At 44.4% G+C, this 23,725-nt stretch overlaps 1 protein-coding gene across 1 annotated transcript in view; it reads left to right on the top strand.

Moving 5' to 3' along the window:
- The window catches only part of LOC306797681 (NT-3 growth factor receptor-like), a gene marked incomplete at both ends in the record, with an annotated part of 225,650 nt that overhangs the window by 11,767 nt on the left and 190,158 nt on the right, over positions 1 to 23,725 (top strand). The gene's annotated exons all lie outside the window — the stretch shown is intronic.

The raw sequence follows: 23,725 nt of genomic DNA, 5'->3' as shown, positions 1-23,725 counted from the left end.
CTCCATGTATCTAACAGAGCTGTTCGTGAAACGCGTTATGACAGAACGTCGATGGCCAAGGATCGATGCTGCGCTGACGTCAATATTAAAATGCTATCAATTATGACAATGCAAAAAAAAAAAAGAGTCAATATTTCCTTCAGTAATGCACTAATGCTGTCTGACAATGTCAATCATTTGTGGGGTTATGGTTCACAAACTGCTCAGAGGGGTGTCTGATGTGTCTGTGTTTTTCGAGGCCAACAGCACAGGTGGCTTTTACTGGAATTATCTATTTTCATTAGATGAGCAGGTTTTGGTTTAAAACAGCCTTTGAAATAGGGCACACACCATCACAGCGCTTAACTCTTCGATGACTCCTTGTGTTTTCCGCCTTGGTCGGACATCAGCAGAGCAATGTTGTCATGTTCCTAGATCTCATGGGAACACTGGAACAAACACTGGACACATGTTTGATTTGTCGGCAGTAGATTCTGTTATCTGTGAGTGTGCATTTGCTCGCATGTCCTTGATTGCACAAGTGCGAGCAAAGCATGTGTGTGTGTGTGTGGGAGGGGGGGGGGACCGAGAGTGAAGTAGTTCCAGCGTTCTATCTCAGTGATTGCCAGCTACGCGTACTGAGTGAGTGTGCAGAAGGTGATGATGTGTGGTTTATAGTGTGTTAGTATGCTGTGCGTGTGTGTGTATAGGATACGCTGATATATGAATTCTTGCGGTTTATGGCAATGAATCACTTACCGCTGCAGCCCACACATAATAAGGTCATACACACACACACACACACGACCTTGTGCTTCTATCTGTGTGAGGACCATCAGTAACATTATGCACTCTTGGGCCCCTTACCCTTATCCAACCTAAACCTGAACCGCATTCTAACCTGAACATTAACACCATGTCTGATCCCTCAAACAGGCATTTTAAGGTTAGTCCCAAAACGAGAACAGGCTAAAATGTCCTCACTTTCTGAAAATGTCCTCACTCTCAAGGTCTAAAAATCAAATTGGTCCTCACAAAGATAGCTGAACAGGCAAACCTACACAAATTCACACTGTACTTCTTTCTGATTGATGGTTTTCCAGTCTGTGCTATCAGTGAATAATATAGGTTAGAGACAAGGATGCAATGTGAACCATAGAGCTTCCATTATCAGCCAGGTCAGTGTAAATATGTATCAGCCTTTGGGGTAAATATAGCTCATTTCACTCATCATATGTGTGGGAAAAGTGAAGAACAGCGCCTCCTGCTGCTGCTCATGTCCTGAGGGTTTACAAGAGGTTTACGTCTGCTGATAATGGATGTGGTTGGAACTGTGAGGAGAGGTCATGCCTCTTCTTTCCCACCAAGCTGTGCTACTTGGAACTCAAACAATCAGGAATGAAATGATGAATCAAGCCAATGCTCAGTCTGTGGGATTGCATCGCTACTAGCGCAGAAATACCAGCTAAAAAAACAAAATGAATAGACATGCAACAATAAAAAATGGCGTTCAAATGTTAATTTTGAATTCTTAGAATGAAGCTGCAAAGCTTTCAATGATTCAAGACCACATATTGCATTGATGAGTTTCATATTCTGTTCACTGATTAGGTGGGCACTACGTTAACTATTTGTTGCTGTCCATTGATGAGGGGTGCTGATTTTTTGTGAAGGGCCTCAAAACTTCCACAGCCCTAGGTTGTTGTTAAGCAATATGAAGGTGCTGCTGCATGTGCAAGGTGTAGTCTTTGCAGCTTTCAATGGTCTTCAACTTTGTTCATTTCTTGACATTGATGCCATAGCGAATGATTCACATCGTTTTCATCCTCACCAAAGCATTCAGTCAGCCCTTGGGAAATGAATGGAGACGTCGCTCACTCCGTAGAATGTTCTGTAATAGTAAATATTGTGTTTCTAGTAGGATTTGAACCTGCTGGTGTGCCAACAGTCCATCATTTGTGCAAGTATTCAGTGTCTTTTGAACGGAAACCAGTTTACTCCCACTGAGAGAAAGAGAGAGTTAGTGTAGCTCCAGAGGCAGAACAGATGAAATCACACAGCTGCACTGCAGAAATTCTTCTGTCCTCATTCTTTCTCTCTCTCTTCCTCTCTCTCTCTGTCCGTCTTACACAGACATTTCCTCAAAGCTTTGTCATGTGTGGGAATGCCCCGCAGGATCATCCAACCTCCACACTGATACACTCTGCTGAAGGAATACATCCTGTATGTGTGTGTTGTTTTTCATGTTCTTGCTTCATAGTGAGGACCGAAACATGTTTTTGAGTGAGTATGAGGACATTCAGGCCAGTCCTCAACTCTACAAAGGCCTGTCTGAGGGTTCAGACCTGGTTTTGAGGTGAGGGTTGGGGTTATTTACTTGTGATGGTTAAGGCTAAGGCAAGGAGCTAAGCAATGCCTTATGTGAATGAGTATCCTGACTAAGGACTACACGAGAACCGCTATTACGTAGGTGCAGTAAATTCATTATCTACAGTTTTTCCCCATAATGCTACATTGTGAACAACAAATCTGTTAACATGAGCTATTAGCAGGCTGAGGACAGCACAGCCTTGCTTGGCTAAATAACGGAGCCAACAGCTAACATTAACGGAGTTTGCATTGAGTTACATTATGACATTTTAAAGATCTATTCAGTGATAATGTGTACTGGCGAAGGCAGTGGTTTGAAGGATATGTTTTCACAGCAATATAAAATAGATATTAGGGAGCGAATTATGACCAGTTTAACTTCCTAACACTTGCTCAGCTTTATCTTAAAGTGTTTAAGATAAAGATAAGATAAAGAGGTTTTTATTGTCATTGTAGTGATACAACGAAATTTCGTGATTGTTTTGTTTTTAACTGTGAAATTGAATTGGATAATCATGGAATTTAGCTGGTACTGGTATCATGGCATCACTAATCCTCACAAAAATAGAAGTACAGGGATTTGTGTGTGTGTGTGTGTGTGTGACTGGAGCATTAGAGGAATGCAGTTCTTTGAGAGAAAAATTGTCTCCAGCGCGACTCGGGACATCTTGTGCAAACCCGCGATTTTAAGTAGCAGACCTCGTCAATAATAGCGACAGCAATGTTTTTAATCACTTGAATCTCTATTTTTTTAAATGTCACACCGCCAAACTACGCCATACCACTGACATGACCCTCTGTCTGTTTGCCGATGAAACTGCAGTTTACGGTTGGGGATCCCGCTTACACCAAGGTGGGAAACAAATCCAGAAAAAGACCTGTACCAGAAAAGTGAGTCGAGTTGAGTAGAGCTGTTCCATGCAGCGGAAACAGACCTATAGATTCGGCACAACATCTAACACATATCATATAAAAAAAACACCAACATGCAGAATACCGATTGATAACGGACCATTCTGGTGTATGTGGTGAATCGGTAGCATGTCAGTTAATGAAGCAAAGAACAGTGGACAGCCGTGTGTGATGACACTGCGCTCTGAGTGACACTTCTCAAATCATAAGGACAGATTTATTACTGTGTGTCCCGAAAGGCCTTCGGATGTCTTCAGGGATTTAATGAGCTGAAGGAGAATCGTTTTACACAGTGTAAAGCAGCTGCGGACGACACATACTGAAGAAGAAAGAGAATCACTCATCTTCCTCTCTAGATGAAATGCAGACGTTCCCGCCTTGACCACATTGAACATCAAGGCAGAGAGTCAAGCGTGAACATCTTATCCTTCAGTGAGGGCTTCATCAGAGCCAATGGGCTTTTTCCGAGTTGTGTAAAAAGCGAAAAGTGGGCAGTCGGAAAAGGTTGGACAGTTGATTCTGGCGCTCCCGCTGCCTCACTTAGGTTGCAGTGATCTTTTCTTTGTATATTATTTTAAGAGAGTTTCAAAGTCGGGGGAAATACCGAACTCTGGCAGCGCTGCTTGTTCTAGTTGTTGCATCGCCCAAAAAATAGGAAGACACCCTCATGGAACTAATACAAAGAATCAGAACTCGGAGAGCGATGCGGGGGACAGATAGCATCCAGATACCCATCTAATTGACTGCACTCCCCCTCTTTGTCACTGTCGCTCTCTCTGTGTCGTAGAATCGTGGACCATTAAAGCAGAGACTGCAGTCCATTTTACACCGACTTCATCTATCGTCTGTCCCAGGACTACACTAACTTGTCTCGACTGTTTTCTCTCTCCGTCTCTATCTCCCTCATCACTGCTTATGTTTCTTGGTATTTCTCGCCTTCTCAATCCTTCCCCATACCACTGGCTCAAATCCTGCAGCGAAGTGAAAAATCTTTGTCTGAAACTTGACAGACTAGCACATTACATATACCTTCTTACATGACATGGATATCACTTGTACTGTAGGCGTCTAAAGAGACATTTTGAAGCTTGGATTTGGGTTATTGCTTACTTGTCTTCCTAGCATGCATGGTTCTAAAGCTAAAGCAGAAAATGCTAATTTAGGCAAAGAGTAAAGAGCAAGATCTCCACAGCGCTGTGTCATCGGTAAAGAAAGATCTGCCTCCACATTATCACTCTGCTATAGGAGAAAATAAATACTCTGACTTGTTTGTATTGATTTAAACTAATCACAATCGTCTCTGGCGGTGCTATGCAGTGACCGTGACCTTGCAAAACAGTGGCAATGGGAAGGTGACCCGATGGCAGGCTTCTACCCACGGTCTATTCAGCCCAATTGGGTTTAGACCAAGACAGGGCTGAGGGACCATTCTGTATCTTTCTCTATAGTGATCACAGACTTTGCACTTCTTATGATGTGTGTTTTCGTCATTGGTTTTAATAAGTGATGGTGGATCCCGAAGGCTGGTGGTGACAGTGTGTCCCCGTGGACGCCAGTGTTGGAGGCTGACTGTCTGCTGAACTTCAGTGGAGAGGTGCAGCTGGCAAAAATACTGAATGTCAAATGTTTCTGACTAGTCTGACTAGTCTGACTAGTGCCATCACATCACATCACATTTTTTATTTTACATTTTAAAGGACTTTTCAAATTCGAATGAGAAGATTTCTTTAAAATCGTCTCACATCACATTTGTGTTGTCTGGGGGTTGAGCCCTATCGCTGACACCAGGTTATAAAGAAACTACACCACGGCTGCTTAAGCCAATATACACAACGAGGCTAGTCGGCATGGTGCAGTTTTGTAGTCTCAATTGGTCACTTGTTAGTAACCGCCTTTTTTAAGACACGTAAAAGCAACATAAGGCCCAAGAGGACCATCTCCTGATGTGCTAAATATTGTAAAACAAAACATTAACGTTTCTTATGCTCGTGTTAAACACTCTCATTATTTCGGGCACCTAAACTTTGAGACAAGGGAACGAGAAAAGCAAAACACGAATTTCCTGGTTTTAGGATTCATTCCTTCAGCACTCTAAATGGTGCCCACATAAGCAAATAGATACAGTTCCAATACAACACGTTTCACCTGAGGCTAGCAGCTATGTCAATAACAGCAAATGGGGGATTGCGTCAGGCAGACAGATCTGTGTCATTAGGGTCGTGCGGTAAAAGGAGGCTCTCATAATGTTCATTTCTTTCCACTCTTAGTGGTGTCACACACTCGCACGTCAAAGACAGTTTAATACTTAAACATGCTGTCTGTTTCCATGTCAGCATGTCCTCCTCAATGTTAGATCTGAAGCCCCCGCTCTTCCTCCCACACACACACATCTGTTGGTCTCTTAAGTAAATTGAGCTTCATGAATGTTTAATGTATTTGAAACCAAACACAGCAATCGATTCAACCCTAGCACCTTACACACACACACACACAATCACACACACACACACACACATCAGGGAAACACAGCTGCAGTCACAACCCATTCGCTCACCTCCCCCTTTGTTTCTTCTTCAATCCTTTCTCTCTCTCTCTCTCTCTCTCTCTCTCGCTCTCTCTCTCGCCCTCTTCCTCCGCCGCCTTCTCTTTCTGTTCTTGCTGAGTGCCTGGCTGAATGTAAATAGCGTGTGATAGCTGAAGATGTTGGAAGCAGCTAGTTGGCCCCAAGGGGGCCTTTTCTTTCTTTTAATGACAGGTTGGCTTTCAGAAGGCGTGAATACATTAGTGGAGAGAGAGCGAGAGGTGGAGGGGAGGCGGTAGAGAGACACAGACCGACAGAGAGAGAGAGACAAAAACAATAAAGGATTTCTGAAGGACGCATGCAGAACATACACATACATCTAGAAAGAAGCAGTACCTGCAGGTGATGCGTAGAGTAGCGGTGACTTATATCTTCTACTTGTACTCTACACATATTATATGAAGGACCCATGAGTCAGACACACGGAGAAGCTCTATTTTCACATTGCAGATGACACAGTTTTAATGTCATTTTCCTAAAGCACAATCTTATTTCTTTGGCATCTGCACCCGTTTGGTCGTTTTGATCTGTGCCGAGATGGAATGGCGGCGTGGTGCTCATATAAGGCACGAAATTACGCTTTCTGCTCAGACCTAGTGCGACGTACCAGATGGTTTGTGTTACGCAGAACCATCTGAGAAGCCATCGTTGGAAACTGTTTTCAAAGGTTCAGGAAGTTTCAAAAAATATATGATTGGTTGGAAGGTGATTGGTTGAACTATCTGTCAAACTCTTGCCAAAGTCAGTCGGGAGAAAAGAGAAAACATCTTTACCTTCGACAAAAGCCTTCAGTGTTGTTCTTCTCTTCAGTCGCCTCTACGTGCTTCGTCACACACACCTGAGCCACGCCCTTAGCTGCCAGTGGCCTAATTGGTTTAAACCAATGAAAAATATATCTTCTTTTCGTTTCTTTTCGTTTCACTGAAGCGTGATGGTTTTATGACAGTTTCCCATTTCTTTACACAGTCCTTTGCATTTTCATTGAACACTGCAAGGTCTTTTGAGTTGCAAGGGTTGGGTAGTAGAGGACAGACAAGGCAATGCTCCATAGTGTGGTCTGCTTCTCCACATTCACATGTGGTTGGGCCAGCCTTGTAGCCCCATCTGACCAGAGCAGCTTTTGATCGTCCCGTTCTTGTTCTGAGGCGGTTTAGTGTTTTCCATTGAGCCCATGGTGCTTCTGGGCCAGGGGGAAGGTTTTCATTGGGCGGTATTTCCATGACAGTTGGAGGAGGGTCATTCTCAAGCTTTTCCCTCCAGAGTTGGAGTCTGGTTTCTTCCTGAGACTTTATTAGGGGCTGGACATGGCTGAGAAAGCTTCTTCTTGATTTTAGCCATTGGGCCGGAGGGTGACATCAATGGAGGAGATGGCATTCATCACTAGTAGATTTTGTTTTCTCGACTCGGCTGGCAACTTCGCATCTAATATCAGCAGGGGCAATGCCAGCGAGGAGGTGAAGGTTGCTTGTGTTGGTGGGTTTCAAGCAGCCAGTGATCAGGCGGCAGGTGTTGTTCAGTGCTGGGTCAAGTTTCTTGGTGTTGTAAATTGTTTCAGTTGTATGTTTACTTTTATTGTGAAGAGCATGAAACAGGAAATGCTTTTACTGTGAAGGAGCGAGAAGAAGCATGGTACGTGTGTTATTGATGACAACAATGTGCGGATGATAGAAGAAAAACCCTATATGTCGGGTGCAAGAGTGCGCTCTGTTTACTGTAACAGTTGTAATACTGCAGTTTCTGAGAAGTAAACGTGTTCCGTTCAAACCAGACGTGTCTTGGTCATCATTCGAAGCTCCACTTCACAAGACTTGGCATGGGTTGACCTCTCCCAAACTGGACATGCATATTCCGCAGAGGAATAGCACAGGGCCAGAGCAGTAGATCTTAATGTGTGTGCTGTGGCTCCCCATTTGGAGTTGGTCAGTTTCCGTAGGATGTTGTTTCGGGAACCGACTTTGGATTTTGTGTTGTTGATGTGCTCCTTAAAGTAGAGAGTACGGTCCAGGGTTACTCCAAGGTAGACAGGGTGGGTACAGTGCTGAAAAATAATGAAAAATATATGAAATCACAACACACCTTTTCATTGGTTTCTTTGAAACGTCAGCATTGATTGAGTTCCCCCCAAAACAACTTGCAACAATGATGCCTGCGTTTCATTGACATTCTCTGATCAGAGCCAGTGGCTGTGTGTAATTTACAGAAGCGGTAACTTCTTTATTCATTTAAGTCTCCCGTCACAACGTCAGGATCTAACAGCTAATCTCTCGCCAGTGATAACACATCTCTAGCCATAACTAGCCGCTACTCTGTGCAGTGGGTGGAAAACAGTTTGCTCACTTTTGTTGTTTTGGACGGTGTGAGTTTGGCCTTTTAGCTCCAGTACGTCCTCCAGTAATGGAGCCCGAGGTACTTACATGCTAGATTGAATATATTCCCACCAGTGCAACAGTAGGCATTCAGGAGGCATTCTGAAGATGACACCAGCCTCAGACATGACAGTCAACATCATTTTGATTGTTTTTGAACAGTTTGCTAAGATCTTCAGGAATGTTTGTAATTACTAAATCAATGCCACAATGATGAATCTGACTTGCAAGTGTTTCATATGACCGATGTGATGAGATGGCTGTCCAAGCAGTGATATCCTCTAATTCTCTTTCTGTAACAGAAATGCTTCAGGTTGGTGTTTTAGTTGCAGGTTTTTGGGAAATAATGTTGGTATGAAACGTAAATCCACCTGCAAGCTCTTCTCTTGGTTGTTCTATTTTTTGTCTCCTCTCAGCCAGCATCATTGCTTTCCCCTCTCTTCACCTTCATCTCTCCGGCTCTTACGCTTTGGAGGGAGAGTGCGTAGGAGGCTGCTGTAGTGTTGCAGTTCCTTCTCTTGTCCTGGCAGGCAAACATTGATGTGTGGGTGAGGGGGTCGGACTCTTCACACAGTGCCAAGATCAGGAAGGGAAAGGGGTGGGTGTGTTAAGGACAGGGGCAGTGTTGGGCATCAAACGCCAGTTCTGGGCTTGAACTTCTTCCATACGAGAACTGGGGATTCACTGAAAGTTTTCCAGTGAAATATAACCAGTGCGCGACAAATAGTCTATAACACTATAACATGACAAAGCTTTTTCTTCAGCATGGTTGAATTATGGAGTAGTTTTTATGTCTCCAGTCATGGGCATAATACCCCCGAAACAGGTTATACTGCTGCATCCGGCTCAAGTAAAAAGCAAGATAGGGGATACAATTTGGTTTAATAATTGTCACCAAAAAGAAATGAATAACGTGGCTGTTCTCATGTTGCATCAAAAACCCGTAAAAAACCCGGCCGTACCGCTTTCATCCTTTTATCCGAGGTGCTTTAGAGCAGTGATTCTTTCAGTTTTGCACCTGTGGGCCGCGAGACTGCATAGGTTATCAATTGAAGAGACCAGAGATATTACTGTTATCCATGAGACGCTCAGTTACAATATAGCTTCCCACCACCTGGTGGCGGTAATGCGTCAGTCAGTTGTTTAACAAGCTGCAATAAGCAGAAGAAGACACTCAGCTAGCCTGTAGCGAAAGTTATGTATAGGTTTATACGGCTTTGTGAACGGAGGCAACGAGGCAGAGCCGAGGGCTCAGTGTGTGGAATGTGAGCTAATGCTATCAAACGAAGCACTGAAGCCTTCAAAAATAAAGTGACATCAAGCGACGAAACATCCAACGCTCGTGGGAAAGCCTGTTGGGCTTCTTGTTGTGTATGCAGGTTTACATACACATGATAATAAATGTCTTTGTGATCATCACATTGTATCATCTCATTTATTTAACAAGGGTTTTGCCTGTTCAACACCGGCATCCTCGATCCCCTCCCCTTCCGTTCCTACGGCTTGTTTGCGCAAATACGTCACAAAACATGTCCGTGTTTGGTATCCCAGCATGCCCAAAATCCTCATCTTTGCAAAGAAATCATCGATTTTCTTTCATTTCTTATGGTTCCTCCACAAAAGGAGCCCAAACACACACTGTCCAAAGTCGCCATAACCGCTGCAAGTCGTATCTTGCAGCATTTCGACGGAAAAAGACACATTACAGACCCGACAACGTGCTAGTGGATGTTACCATGGAGCTTCAGAAAACGCTAGTACTTATAGTACAAACCGTATCTTCCTCTTCCATAAACCGTCAACCAACATTTGCGTAACTGAGCTATTCTCATACTCGATCGTGCGCTCGGTCGCAGCCATTACGCACAGCAAGTCCGCTACTCACACACCATGTCTTCGACCATATATACATAGTTTTTGCAATTTGCAAAGGCTAATAATAAAAGGAAAATAATATAATGTCAAAATATAAAGGGAGAAACACCTTTAGTGTGTCAGAATATCATTTGGGTACCATGTGTCCATTTGGGTCTCCAAATGTCCTTTTAGAGCTCCGCCTGGATCTCTTCATGGAAGAAACTCTGTAGAATGGTCATACTTTGTCCAATCTTCTTCAAATTTGAGGCAGTTGTTCACTGATAGTGTAGTTACAGCCCTATACTGTCCTTTACCTGTACAGATACAGCCACCGGCAGTTATTTATACTGAAAGATACTTTTTTATTTTATGCGGACAAAAATCTTAAATTTGTACTGACTCCAAAGGCCCACTGCTCTGTTTCTGTATGACCTACAGGTTGTCTGACACTTTTGATGCATATAGTCAGAGTGGGCCCCGGGACACTTTGTACTTGAAAAGTTGGGCCCCGAGGTCAAAAAGGTTAAGAACCCCTGCTTTAGAGGTTCCACTACTGTCAGCAACGGAAACCTGCCCACTGCGATGGTGATGATTATGAAGTGGCAGTAAGCCTCACTGACTAACTAACAAAATATGTTTTGAATGTCCTTTTACAGAAAGTGGGAAGCAGGTAAAATAGTCGTTGGGACAGATCGTATGACTCTTGGTAGCTCTGCACTAAAGTTAACTTTTCCAAATTTATCGTAGACTCATATTTACAGAAGAAAGGAACAATATTTGCCGCCTGCGATTGATTGTTCCTTGTCATGCGGTGAGTGTTGTCGAGTTCCAAAAGTTGAACTATTGTCTCGGGGCGCAAAATAGTCTCTTGGGAACAACAGCCTAATCTTATTATACATGGTTTTAAATCAGAATTGGTGACATTTATTTTCATCAAAACTTATCTTTAGAAAACCGTTTGTATTCATTCTATTGACATGTGTTATTTCCAACATGTCTTTATAATATTATTATTATTACTGTTATTTTTATCTTATATTATTGTTGGGTGTTTTGTTCTTTCCGTATTATTTTAATAGTTGGATTTTATTTGCCTCAACAACATAAGCCACTTTGTAACTCCTTCTGAAAAGTGTATAAATAAAGATTCATATTATTAATTATTATTCATGGTTTATTCAGTGGAGGAGAGTTTTAGTATTTTACTGCTCTGGGACATTTCCAGGCATAAAATTATACAGGTTTGCATGGCGGTTCCTTTCTTTCTGGAATGTTTTGAAGCGATCGGGTTCATTTGAAATACAAGGTTTATAATGACGGATGTTTCTTTTCATTCAAGCATTGCAAGTGGCTGTGTTTGCCTAGGTGTACTCGAATACCAGGGGATTCTGTTTAATTCCATAAAGCCTCGGGTGGATAGCCTATGACTGTAATATAATAAGAACGATCTTCAAATGTATCTGCTTGGCACAACCAGCAAGCTACTGGTGAATCAAACATGATAATGTCATGGTAGAAATGTGTCTGAGCATCCTGTCTTGCATTGTCAGAATGAATCTAGTAAACGTTTTTATTTTAGCTGTTCTTTGTGCTCGGTAACCCTTTTGACGAGGTGCCTTGTTGGATTGATAGTTGGTAGTTTCAGGACTGGTTTGAGCTCAGAGATCATTAAGAAAGAGTGTTTGTTGGGGTACAATGTGTTTTAGGCTCCAGGCTTTTTTATATGTAGACAAATACGTGCATGTGTCGTAATCTTCGTTTGTTTCTAGCTTTATTTTGAAGTTCCCTGTCTCTTGTGACCTGTGTTTGTTTGACTTCCTGTCTTCGTGGTTTCCCCTCCTTTGTTCTGTGGATCACCTGTGTTGCTCTGTACCCTTGTGCTTCTTCCACCAATCAGATTTCGTCCTGCCCTCGTGTCTGCCCACTTGTGTCTCGCTGTCTGATTAGTCCCATGTGTATTTACAGTCCTTTGTCTGTTGGTTGTTATAAAATAAATATAGATTTATTTCACTGTAATCTTGCTTAGTGTACATAAAAAAATCTTACACAGTCGGTTATAACACAAAAGAGCTTGTGAGCCGTGTCAGTGGATGTAATTTATTCCACTCTGCATGTTGTGCATTTGATTTTATTGCCACACAAGCTGCCCGTTCATGTTGGCGTGAGAGGCTTTGTATGCCATGCTTGTGTGCCATATAGAAATGATGTGAAACCTGCACCCAGACAGACCAGGAAGGCAAAACAATGAATAAAGTGAAACCGTTGCTTATGTATATGCACACTCTTATAATAATTTATCGAATGATTCTCTGTACAAACAAATCTTTTGATGTCAGCTTTATTCAATGCACAGAAGCAATATCTGGATATCGTTGATCTTGTTTTTAAAGTGTTGAGAGACATGATAGTCCTCCGTGTAAGGGTCTTATTTCCCATTCTGTCCATAGCCTGAGAGCGTAGCTGCCCTTTGCTACTGTTGGGAACTAAAGGAGCGTGTTTGGGTTATCAGCATTTAAGAAACTGAATTCTTGACATCAATAGAATTATTGATGTATGTAACAATTATTAATGATTGTTAATAAAAACGGGGCACCACCCTGCGAACAGGGACCAATAACCAAACGATAAAACTAAGTCTCATAATTAGTAGTCACTCATAATGTCAATAGTCTGCGTATGACTATACATTCAGTGACAGTGAAGGTTTTAAGTTCGAGCACAGGCTACTACATACAGTCTTATCAAATACATATGCACAAGTAATCACAGACGACTGCTCCTGAAAGTATAACAGAGTTTATTGAATCAAAATAATAAATGATCAAATCAATTAATATTGCAACCAACAAACGTTATCATACAATTTTATATGCCTAAACTAAAGAATGAATAAAATGGATGAGGGTGTATGTCTGTGTGTGTATGTGTATGTGTGTGTGTGGGTCTGTGGGTGAACAGGAAGGAGAGTCTTACAGCTACCGCTAAAACTACAAAGATGGCGGCGTCGAGTGACGCTGGCCAAAAGGGGAGGGGCCTTAAGAACTACAGCTAAAAACTACAAAGATGGCGGAGTCGAGTGACTCGGACAAAATGGCAGTTAGGCTGCTGTATGTAATCACGTGTGCCTGGGCAGCACGTGTGTTGTGAGGCGATCGTTTCAACGGGGTTTTTCCCGGGGTAGAGCTAGGAGCTGTGTGTGTGCGTGTTACGTGAGAGGAGGAAAGAGAAAAAGTTTGCTGGTTCTATCACGCATAAGTATACCGCTGTCGTCTTTGAACTGCCGGTAACATATGCCGTGATAAGCCACGCACCTCAGTTCACTCACAGAGTTGATTTAATGAGGAGAGAATACTACACGAAGTGTAATAAAACAAAGGAAAAGAAATCAAATGAATCCCAAGCAAACAGTCATAGTTAATACACCAATACAGCGGAGCTTCTCTGCTCCGTAAAGAGTTGCGTGATATCTCAATATCACGCGACAGTAACTTAAACACACAAAAACACGGGAATATCAACATATAAATGAATGACCTGAATTAAACTTACGTTAATTTAAGCTAAGCTATGCCCAAATGCCAAGAACCTTACTTGTCGATGCTTCGTTGCAACGTTGAAGTGTTCGTGAGCAAAGCGGTCCGTTTTCCTCGTCGGGAAGGGGGACAGGGGGGAGCTTGCTTGCGGCGCGGCTGGTAGCGGGCGCTGTGTGTCGCACGGCTTTTGCTGGTGCGGCTTCGGTCCGTTGGCGCAGCTCGCTCTGGAGCAAACGCAGACGTGATCTATCCTCGCTGCAGGGAGGATGACCTAACTTCGGCTGAGACGACGTGGTCCGTAGGTCTTGCCGGGAATCCTCGGTCACGAGAGGAGCGAGGCTTCGTCGGGCTCCTCTGTGCCGGTTTGTGCACAAAATAAAAAGAAAAGCGGAGAACAGATCGCTGATGCGGGTTCGTCTCGCGGGCTGAGTGGAGCCGTACTCAACGTGGAACACTGTCGTTTCGTCCAGCGAAACGGCTCGTGACCTGACAGGGTTTGATGAGGGTTTGAGGGGCTTCCTCGTGGCTTTCACGTGGCCGGCGTCGCGCTGGCGGGGAAAGCTGGATTCTCTGTGGCCTGGACGGGGGGGTCCGGGCGAAGAGAGCGGTTGTGTGCTCCCTGTTCGACGGAGGTCGAAGGGTAAAAGCGGAGAAGTGTGAAACTGCAGACAGTTTTGTAGAACAGGGGTTGAACCACAGGGGTCCTGGGGTCTCTTGGCCTTCGGCCAATGAGATTGCAGCGGTGCATTCAGGTGACTTCAGGAACCATAGTTTTTTTGGGGGGGGGGGGAATTCACACCCTAGTGTGACATTCCACCCAGAGGAGCTGGCTCTCATCAAAACTACAGGTCAGGATGAGACCTGTGCTTGAAACAGTGAAGGCCTGATTCTCTTTGTCCACAGCACATATTGAAGCCACTTGGTCAGACCCCAACATCCCCCCTTTGTTCTGAAGAGCGAGGTGTTGGCTTCGGTCTTTAGAGCAAACCAAGGGCTGGCATGTGTATCCATGTGGTGGGGAAACCTGAAGAGGTGAGACAGTCCAAGTGTTCCTGAGACCAAAAGCAGTGGTTAAAACAGGCAGTGTTCATTGTTCATAGAGTTCAAGGTTCATAGTGGTCAAGTTCATGGTGTTCAAGTTCAGAGTTCATTGGCATCTGGGCAGATGACTAAGGTGGCATCTGGGCAGATGACTTTAACTACTTCTACCTACATCTACTATCATACACAATTCAAATCATAGGTGAGCAAAACATTATTCCCAAATAATTCAATCGCTATTATGATGTTGTGATAATCTAGCATTGCGGCATAGTGTCAAAGAAAGTAACAACCCAAATAAAACAAAACAAAACACAAAAGAGAGAGAAGGAAAGAATAGAAAGACAAGAAGCAGGTGAGGGGCAAACAGTGGTTACTGGTTCAACTCCTAGACAGGACTGGAGTCCGTCGGCGGAGCAGTCGTAGGTTGGCTACGTGTTGTTATGAATAGGAGGGAATCCAGTTTAGTCTGTCGCTTCTGGATCTATTGGTACATGATATGTGCGTCTACCTCTCTCTAATCGGTAGATTTAGAGCGAGTCCTGTGTCTAAGTTTTAGAATCTATCGATATTGGAGTTGCGTTGCCAAGACTATAGGCCAGAGGTACCTGTGAGGGTTGCATAACAGTAGTGGTAGCAGATTTACAGATTTCTTAGCACGGCTAGTGTGACTAGCTAGGCTGGTCTTTCGCTGCTCCAGCTGTTGACAGCTGGGTCTTCTCGGATGAGGTCCTGGGTTAAATCTGACTGCTACGGCCGAGGTTATGTCTTCTTTGGTTACTTCTGGTAGAGTCTATAAAGCATGCAAAGGGTTCTCTATGAGAGTGGAGCATAAGTTTACAGTCACAATGGTTTGTCAGGTCATGCAACTGTTCTGGTTGAAGTTGGCTGTGTTAGCGGTTAGTGCATGTCTACAGGGTGAGTTGGAGCATGCAGTTAAACGTTAGTAGTCAATAGTAAGCTGCCATTCTGCCGGTTGGTTTCGGCACTGGCGAGATTAGAGTGTACTTCCTGTGAAGTGCATCTCTCTAAGTTTCTGTTGTCAGAGATCCCAGCCCCCTCGCGCTGTTCAAGTGGTGAGGGCGGATATCCCCACGTTACCGTCAGCACTCAGGGAAACGTCGCGAACAGTTTCACTCTGGAGTGTGTCATGGCGGGCTGGTGATATCTCCCTCCCCCCACCCTCCTAATTAGAGATGGAGACAGGTCCGGCGCACAGGTCAAGTTCAGTTACCTACGGCACTGGCGACTTGACAGGCCCGGGCGATGACTCGGCTGAAAGAAGGCGGTGGCTTCGTTGAACGAGCTGGAGGTGGATCATGCTGAGAGAGCAGGAGAAGAAGGCTTAGTTGACGAAAGATCTTACGAGCTAGGGTGCTCGAAAGGGCCTCTAAGGTTGTGGCTTCCTAGAGGTGTATGCGAAAAGGTGGGGGAACACATGAGGCTCGTTTCTGACCCGGAGTCGGGTAGAGCAAGAGTGTTATGACCCCCCAGTAAGACTGAAGAATATGTATAGATATATACATAACGGGCATTGCCTTTGCGAACAAGGTCGCCCAAGAAGGTTGAAGAACGAGGTGCGAAATGGGAGTGGTCGTTTCCGGAAGTGTGCTGAGTTCTCTTCCCCCCCCTTACCACGTCGACTTGGCAGCAGGGGGAAAGGTCACTTGGCTGAGTCAGGTGGGCTGCGAGTCAGCGTTACCTGATGTGTTGCCCTTGAGGGCGTCTTTCACCCCCCTGGTTCCGTTGGTCTTTCGACCGCCAGGGTCGTTTGTTCCTCGGGGGTGACCAGGGCTCGCTAGGCCAAGTCCTCTCGTCGTCTTCCGACTCTAGGTCGGAGTCGCTCGACTGTTGGATGCCTAAGACTATGGCGGTGTCTTCGTACCGATTTGTCGGCCGTCCGCGTATCTCCCATGCAAGTTGCGCGTATTTCCTAATCTCTGGCATGGTGAGGTTACTCGTTCTGCAGTGCATAGTAACATCGTATCTCACGTTGTCGTGGAGATTGTGCAAGAATAGCGACTTGAAGGCATGGTCTTCTTCTAGACCTGGGGCGTTACGTCCTTGGAAGTACGCAGATCTCAAGCGCCTGAAGTAGTCTCTCGGAGACTCTAGCCTTTCCTGGGAAATGGCAAAGGTGCAGAGGGTGGCAGAAGCTGGGTCAGTGTACAGGGAGTACTCCTCCCTAAGGGCGTGACAAAGGGATGAATAGCGGTCGCGGATGCTCGGCTGGAGCGTTTCAATGAAAGCGTGGACGCTTCGCGCAGTGGTTTTCCACACTAGCTTTAGCTTTTCGCGTGATAGGTCGAGGAGGCAGCGATCGATCTCCCTTAGGTAGTCATCGATGCTCGAGTCGTGATTATCGGGATCGAAGCGCTCTACGTCTTTTACCAGAGGCTCAATCTGTCGAGTACGCAGGCCTCCAAGGTTGATGGGGCCTGGGCCGTCCGAGTCGTCTGAGTCTCCATACTCGCGATGGTGGTAACGACTATCATCCTCCCTCCCTGAGGGGGATGGGGTCAGTTCTTGCCGCGCGCGTGAACTGCGTGGAGGATTGCGTTCGCCTGAGGTGGGTTTGAAGCCACCTGGGCCGACTAGGACCTGGTGTTGGTCCTCTCTCCTCCTGGTTGGGGAAAGCGTTTTCAAGAAATGCAAGGTGGTTCGGGTCTCGGGGAATGAGGGAGCCGAGACCAAGAAGTGACTGGGCTGACAGGCTCGAAAGGGGGTAGCAGTACCTACCGGGGTTGCTGGAACACCTTGAAGCGCTTTCAGTTTGTCATCACTCTCTGATGCTTTAGAGAGTTCTAGGTTGACCTCTCTGAGGTCACTGCCCAGGCTACTATTTTCTGACTGTAGGGCTCTACAGTCACGTGACAACTCCTGAACCTCTGTTCGGAGTGTCCAGATCTCGCGTTGCTGCTCGTCACTCTGTGCCCGGGTTCGGGCAGCTTGCAGCTGCATTTTCTGATGGTAGATGAGCAGTATTTCGCCGATTACATTCTGAATCAGGCGCTCTCTGTTACCTGCTGGGTTATTTACATAAGCCACCAGCTGCTCTAATTGCTCGTCGCATAGGACAGCAGTGTATTTTGCAAAGTACTCTCTTTCCTTTGCTGTGAGTCCGAGGACATCAGCCACTGCATCTCGTAATGCGGTGTCTTCTGGAGCTACAGCTCCAGGAATGGGGGATTTCTCGTCGCTCATTCTCTCTAATGAGTGCGACTCCCAGTGGTTGTTAATTCCCTAGTGTTAGAACGGAAACTGTTAGTGTTTACGGTTCTCAGTGAAATGTCTAGTTCGGTAACTTAGGATTTCTACTGTTAGATGTTAATTACTGTTAGTGTTACGGTTCATGCAGGCGCACAGTGAAATGTCTAGCTCTGTGACTTACGTTTCTACTGTTGCTGCTCTGAGGTATCACTACTGCTTTGCAGCCAGAGGTGCGAAAATGCTAATGTGGTTTAGCACTTTGGGCCTGTGACAGCTGTGTGTAACTTCTTTGAGGGATTTAAGAAAACAAGCAAGGTATTACAAATAAACGATCAAATCTACTACACAGCTGGCTGTTAGTTTTAAGAAATGAAACGAATAATTAAACCTGGAAACGAAATAAAATTTCGAGAAGGGAATTAAAGATTAAGATTAAAAATCTGGATTTAAAATCAAAAATTTAATTACAATAAGACAAGATTTTGAAGATCAAAGCCTACCTATTTTGGGAAATAAGTTTCAGGAATTTGGATCATTCAAAAGAGGAAAAAAAATAATTTTTCGGAAAAAATATTGTTTTGGAAAATTAATTATTCAAAAATAATTATGGATTAATGTGCACATATACTGTAACAAAACTGGAATAACGTATCCTCACACGGGGCACCATTATGTTGGGAACTAAAGGAGCGTGTTTGGGTTATCAGCATTTAAGAAACTGAATTCTTGACATCAATAGAATTATTGATGTATGTAACAATTATTAATGATTATTAATAAAAATGGGGCACCACCCTGCGAACAGGGACCAATAACCAAACGATAAAACTAAGTCTCATAATTAGTAGTCACTCATAATGTCAATAGTCTGCGTATGACTATACATTCAGTGACAGTGAAGGTTTTAAGTTCGAGCACAGGCTACTACATACAGTCTTATCAAATACATATGCACAAGTAATCACAGACGACTGCTCCTGAAAGTATAACAGAGTTTATTGAATCAAAATAATAAATGATCAAATCAATTAATATTGCAACCAACAAACGTTATCATACAATTTTATATGCCTAAACTAAAGAATGAATAAAATGGATGAGGGTGTATGTCTGTGTGTGTATGTGTATGTGTGTGTGTGGGTCTGTGGGTGAACAGGAAGGAGAGTCTTACAGCTACCGCTAAAACTACAAAGATGGCGGCGTCGAGTGACGCTGGCCAAAAGGGGAGGGGCCTTAAGAACTACAGCTAAAAACTACAAAGATGGCGGAGTCGAGTGACTCGGACAAAATGGCAGTTAGGCTGCTGTATGTAATCACGTGTGCCTGGGCAGCACGTGTGTTGTGAGGCGATCGTTTCAACGGGGTTTTTCCCGGGGTAGAGCTAGGAGCTGTGTGTGTGCGTGTTACGTGAGAGGAGGAAAGAGAAAAAGGTGGGGGCTCATGAATCAAACTTCTGCGTGCGGTCCGCGTTGTAATGAGCCTGAGTTTGCTGGTTCTATCACGCATAAGTATACCGCTGTCGTCTTTGAACTGCCGGTAACATATGCCGTGATAAGCCACGCACCTCAGTTCACTCACAGAGTTGATTTAATGAGGAGAGAATACTACACGAAGTGTAATAAAACAAAGGAAAAGAAATCAAATGAATCCCAAGCAAACAGTCATAGTTAATACACCAATACAGCGGAGCTTCTCTGCTCCGTAAAGAGTTGCGTGATATCTCAATATCACGCGACAGTAACTTAAACACACAAAAACACGGGAATATCAACATATAAATGAATGACCTGAATTAAACTTACGTTAATTTAAGCTAAGCTATGCCCAAATGCCAAGAACCTTACTTGTCGATGCTTCGTTGCAACGTTGAAGTGTTCGTGAGCAAAGCGGTCCGTTTTCCTCGTCGGGAAGGGGGACAGGGGGGAGCTTGCTTGCGGCGCGGCTGGTAGCGGGCGCTGTGTGTCGCACGGCTTTTGCTGGTGCGGCTTCGGTCCGTTGGCGCAGCTCGCTCTGGAGCAAACGCAGACGTGATCTATCCTCGCTGCAGGGAGGATGACCTAACTTCGGCTGAGACGACGTGGTCCGTAGGTCTTGCCGGGAATCCTCGGTCACGAGAGGAGCGAGGCTTCGTCGGGCTCCTCTGTGCCGGTTTGTGCACAAAATAAAAAGAAAAGCGGAGAACGGATCGCTGATGCGGGTTCGTCTTGCGGGCTGAGTGGAGCCGTACTCAACGTGGAACACTGTCGTTTCGTCCAGCGAAACGGCTCGTGACCTGACAGGGTTTGATGAGGGTTTGAGGGGCTTCCTCGTGGCTTTCACGTGGCCGGCGTCGCGCTGGCGGGGAAAGCTGGATTCTCTGTGGCCTGGACGGGGGGGTCCGGGCGAAGAGAGCGGTTGTGTGCTCCCTGTTCGACGGAGGTCGAAGGGTAAAAGCGGAGAAGTGTGAAACTGCAGACAGTTTTGTAGAACAGGGGTTGAACCACAGGGGTCCTGGGGTCTCTTGGCCTTCGGCCAATGAGATTGCAGCGGTGCATTCAGGTGACTTCAGGAACCATAGTTTTTTTGGGGGGGGGGGGGAATTCACACCCTAGTGTGACATTCCACCCAGAGGAGCTGGCTCTCATCAAAACTACAGGTCAGGATGAGACCTGTGCTTGAAACAGTGAAGGCCTGATTCTCTTTGTCCACAGCACATATTGAAGCCACTTGGTCAGACCCCAACACTACACAGCTATTGCTATTCTGTGCTACACCAATAAGAGACAGAGCCGAAGAGTCACAAAGACAGAAAGAGAGCGTAGGATGACACGTTCTTACTTGATCCGTCCTGTTTATGGTATTGATTCTGCATTGGTAACACACCGAGAGCCGTTTTAAACTATTCGACAAGTGACAACTTGCATTCAGTCTAATTACTGAAGACAGTCCCACCATGTCTGCTGGGACATGCTTGAAAATTTAGGACTGTCTTCATTTGATCAGTTACTCTACAGCCCCTTTTCCCACGGGACGAAAAAAAACCCCATTAACAGCCACTAACATCTGTTTTTTGTCTTTGGTGGGAAATGTTACAATGGCATTCATTCTTGGGACAAATGTCTCCGCGGTACTCACTATTTATCAGCTCCAGCTCCGATCGGCAGCGATGGAAACGAAGCTACTTGGTCAGGGTTAGGCAACAAAAGTACTCGGTTAGGCTTAGGAAATGATTGTAGTTTGTTTGGAAATAAGTACTTTCTTTATGTGAAATAACTGTATGCAAATGTGAAGACTGGAAGTTCCACAACAAAACTAAGGTAGAATTAGTCAACGTTGACTTGGTATTACACAGGACACAAACAGTGGTCTCCTGGGTGAAGGTTGTGTTTGTTTGACCTGTCCACCATTGACGTGGATGGGTTTAGTTGAAAGCCCAGTGTGCCCCATACATATGATGAAGGTTACATCAATGCGTCTGTAGCAGACATTGGGTCGCAGTGACCAAGTGTCAGTATTTCACTTGTTTGGAGGGAGAACAGGTTGGACACAAAGTCATTTTTCATGTTGATATGTTTTTAAAGGCAGTGTAGTAATTTACTACACACTCTTTTTCTAAACCAGTAGTGTCGTGTTTTTAAAGTATGAGGAGTCAGTTATAAGTCTTTTCTCCGTGTGAGTTTGATTTGCGCCAGCCGAGGCTGCTGTTTAGCGTAAGCTGCATTTCAAGAAGGTTGCAGTGTGCTCAGTCCATGCTGTAATCTATGCAAAGAAAAGAGGCAACTTTGTTGCTGCAAGCAAAGAGGATTTAATTCATTACAAAGCAAAGCCCCTTCTCTGACACTGGCCGTTCTACAAGAGTTTATATTCTGAGATAATAAGTCGATACAGTGATTGTGGAAAAAGCTCCCATGCAGCGAGCAGAAGTTGAATTTAAACTGTGATTGTGAATGTGTCCGCTGTATAATTAAATCTTAAAGAATTCTACTTCTGTGTATGTATGTGTGTGCTTCCAACTGGACCAGTAACTGGTGTGTTACTGGCTATACAGACTCTGAATTGGATGAAGGATCTGTCATTCAATAAGTCAATCAGCAAGCCCTCTGTTGTCAATGTTATCACAATGTGTTTTTTTACACTGATTGATGGTGATAATTATCACAATATAGATTTTATTAATAATAGAAAATAATGATAATAATAATGATCAATTTACATTTTTCACAATTGTTTCTTGGTTTCCCTCTTTGCATTCATCATGGAGGGAGGCATTGTGTTAACATTGCATCATGCATACACATTTGTATTTTATATGTACATTAATTAATTTACATTCACGGAGTGACATGGGATATATTACATCAATAAATGCTGCGGTTTACAGTTTTTACAGAAACCAGGAGGTTAAGAGCACGCACAGCAGAGACTTACGCTGGCTAACTTCCTGTTAGCCCCATGCTAACTTGAATGAGGATAAAATAATTCAATGGCATGGCTCTTCTAGACTGAATGTTATCAGACCAAATTCATGAAATTCTGATAGTTGTCATTGTGGAATACGAATGTGGCTATGTTGGTGTTTATGCAGCCAATGAACAGAAGTTACCATTTGTAATGCTAGGGAGTGACGTAGAGACGCCATATAAGGTTCTGGTAGCCGCAGCGACCTCTCAGTCTCAGCAGCCCCGTCCTAAAGCATACTCCTCTTTATGGTCTGTTTGACTCTAAATGGACCATAATGTACTAAATGAACATCATGCTGTATTGAAGAAGACTTGAAACTAGAGATTGAGACCATAAACCCATGTTTACAATGTTGAAATCAAGTGAGAAGTAGGGTCATTATCTCATAGACCAGACATACTTCTTTTTGCAACCAGAGGAGTCGTCCTCTACTGGTCAGTAGAAAGAATGCAAGTTTTAAGACGCTTTCACATTGCCGTCCCTCTGCAGAACCGGAGGTTGCCGCCTGATCCTGGTATGATTGAATGACAAATGTTTCATTGAAAAGACATGTGTAACCATGGCCACAGACAAGCAATGACTGTCAGAGAGAGCAAGAGCGAGTAAATATGCAAAGGTGTTTTGGTGTTGAATCAATTCCAGGAAGACAGATGGACAAACAGCACCTCTACCTGATCTTTCCATGAATACCTTTGTAACCAAACACACAGAGAGGAGTGTCGTAGTGTACACACACACACACACACACACACACACACACACACACGGTCAGGGCCAGGAGAAGGTCTCTTGGGTAAACAGATGTTCAGTGTGATGTGGTTTGCGTGTTTTAATTTGCTGCCATCCACTGCCGGATCCAGAATGGGCCACTACCCTGTTTCTGCTGCGGGGGCTCTCACAAGGCCACGCTGCAAAAACCTTCACCGCCAACAAACCACAGCAGCCAGCCAGTTCAGACCATGTCTACATAAACACTTAAAAAACAGTTTACTGAACAATTGTGTGTACTCTCCGGTCAAGAGAGAGAGAGAGGTTGTGTGTGTGATAAAGAGTATAACGTCAGCCGTAACGTAATAGCTGTGGATGTTGAAGTACAGTGTATGTACAGTTTATTTGTCTGTGCCTCAAGACCCATGAGGAGACCCAAGCTAAGTTACCATGTCTCGCTTGCCAGCAAGCAGATGATTTAAGTAAAGGGTGTTCACCCCGGATGTTAGCAACGCAGTCGCACTTAAGGTGGGCTGCCCTTTAAAGGGGGACCAGTGCTATTGTCCTTTAAGTGACAAGCCACTCCTCTGAGTTGCATTTATTCTATTTCTTTTAAATGTTTAAAATAGCAGGGTTACACGGTTAATCATTTATACCATTTTTTTAGATGTACACATCACCTTTGACATGTTTTAACCTCTAAAGCAGGGGTCTTCAACGTTTTTCAG

Source organism: Melanostigma gelatinosum, assembly GCF_949748355.1.
Source record: "Melanostigma gelatinosum genome assembly, chromosome: 1".
NCBI lineage: Eukaryota > Metazoa > Chordata > Actinopteri > Perciformes > Zoarcidae > Melanostigma > Melanostigma gelatinosum.
This window is presented reverse-complemented; position numbering and strand designations above follow the sequence as displayed.